The sequence below is a fragment of the Rhea pennata genome, chromosome Z, assembly GCF_028389875.1.
Source record: "Rhea pennata isolate bPtePen1 chromosome Z, bPtePen1.pri, whole genome shotgun sequence".
Taxonomy (NCBI): domain Eukaryota; kingdom Metazoa; phylum Chordata; class Aves; order Rheiformes; family Rheidae; genus Rhea; species Rhea pennata.
In genome coordinates, this window is record NC_084702.1 from 30,897,857 (window position 1) to 30,899,915 (window position 2,059).

Here is a 2,059-nt window from a genome sequence, read left to right on the forward strand (position 1 = left end):
TTTGCAGGGCTTGTTCTAATAGATGAATGCACCTCTGACTATTTTAGACTTTGTTTTACTGTGGTGTGCCCAGACCTATCTGTGCCCTGAAAGAAAGGGAGGAAACAGTTACCTGAAATCTGGGACAGAGCAGATATTGAAGTATAGGAGGAAGTCTATTTTCATTTCAAGGTCTCCACTAAGGGTAAGATTAGTTCCCAATCGAGATGAGGATTATACAGTGAAATGATCAACTAATGTGTTTTCTACTAGTAGAGGAAGTGTGTTTGCCACTAAGGATTACAATAAAAACATAATCTTGTCACAGAAATCACTGCTCTAATTGGCACTTTTTCGGCAATTGAGTCTGAATGGCTGAGATTTTTGTAGCATGTGTTTGAGTTACTACTGCTGATAAGGCTGGGCAGGGATGTTTTGTCTGTGCAGCCATCCGTTCCCAGTGAATGTGTTGAGTCTCCAGGAATGTTTGCCTTGTTGACTGTATTTATAAAACTCAGAGAAAGGATTGCTGCTACACGCAGTTTCACATGACTGAATTTTAGTGACAACTGACAAGTTTCATTCAGTGTTTTTGCTGGACATAGCAGCTGTTCAAATTAAATTATAAAACGTGTCTCACTATAGTGCTGCACTTTTAAGCTGTTTATCTATTTGAAGTATAATGCTCGCTCTTTGAGATCCAGGGGTTTTATTATCATTGAAATTTTTCTAAGAAGAAGAGAGACAACTCTCAAACTTTTTGGAAATGCCAGGCTAGTCTGTGCAAGCGTCAGTGTAAAGCTGAGTTGTTCTTAGAGGCCAGAATACTTGCATGCTCCTTTTTTCATTAAAATCACTCATTAAGAGGTGGATTGTATCCAAAGACTGTTGGTTAAACAGTCATTTGATGATGACAAATTCTAAGCTCTTGACTCTGACCTAATGGCCTAGCCTGAAACGCAAATATATAGACAGTTTTGGGAAGCAAGAGAATAAATGAAAAGATGTGCTTATTATCAGAGCAAGCTCAGTCCCCTTCAGCAAGGCACCAATGCTGTCAACTGCCTGCACTGTGTCATGAGGGCAAACTAAAGCAAAAGGTGCTGGACTGGACATATTTGTGCCTCCATAGCTGCCTTTACAGAGGCTTGCCTCCTGAGAGAAGGTAGACAAAATTTAAGAGGGCAGACTGAAAAAAATAGTATTTATTCTTAGTTGCTGCATGCTCAGTACCTCTGCCTACAAGAAGCCCTGCCTTTGCGCGCTTCAACTCAGTGCACTCGAAGTAGACTCTTTCCTGCAGTCTCCAGTTTCAGCACTGAACTTTCACTACTGAGTTAAGGCTTCCAGATTTCCTTTGATCAAACGCCTTTCTTAAATCTAAGGAATCTGAAGCACTCTATTTTACTCTGTGTCTTCCAACCATCCTTTAAACAAAAAATATTGATTTTTTTTTGAGCAATGATAGCGCGTTCTCATCCCCTGGCTCTGTACGTTTGCCAGGCTCCTGGGATCGTTGTGTCAAGAAAAACTGATCAATTAATGCACTGCAGATGCCTGGGCTTCACCCCGCCACTGCATTTGCTGGCAGCGTCGCCCTTAGCGAGCGCAGCGAGCCGCGGGGCCGCGGCAGCCGCCGCTGCAGAGCCCGCGGAGCCCCGGGCCGAGGCAGGGGGGCCACGTGCGAGCGGCTGCTGAATAATTCATGAGCTCATGAATAATTAATCAACATGCGCTGAGGCGGCTCAAGCGGCAGCCCGCGCTGGTCAGCGGGCCATTATTGAAACGGTGGCGCTGCGCGCTAATTGGCTACAGCCGCAGCCACGGGGCGGGCCGGAGACCAGCGCTGCGATTGGTTGCTTTCCCTTGCCATTGTTTAGCATTGGTCGACGCGTGTTGGTGGTAGGTGGGGCCGGCAGCGTGGATAGGTGGCGGCTCCGGGCGGCGGGGGGCTGCCGCGCGCCCATTGGCCGCGAGGCTCGAAAGGGGGCGAGGGGCGCGGCAATGGCGCGGCGGCGGCGGCCTGGGCGGCGGCCTGGGCGGTGCTGAGGCGGGAGGGGCGCGGCGCGGCGCGGCGGCC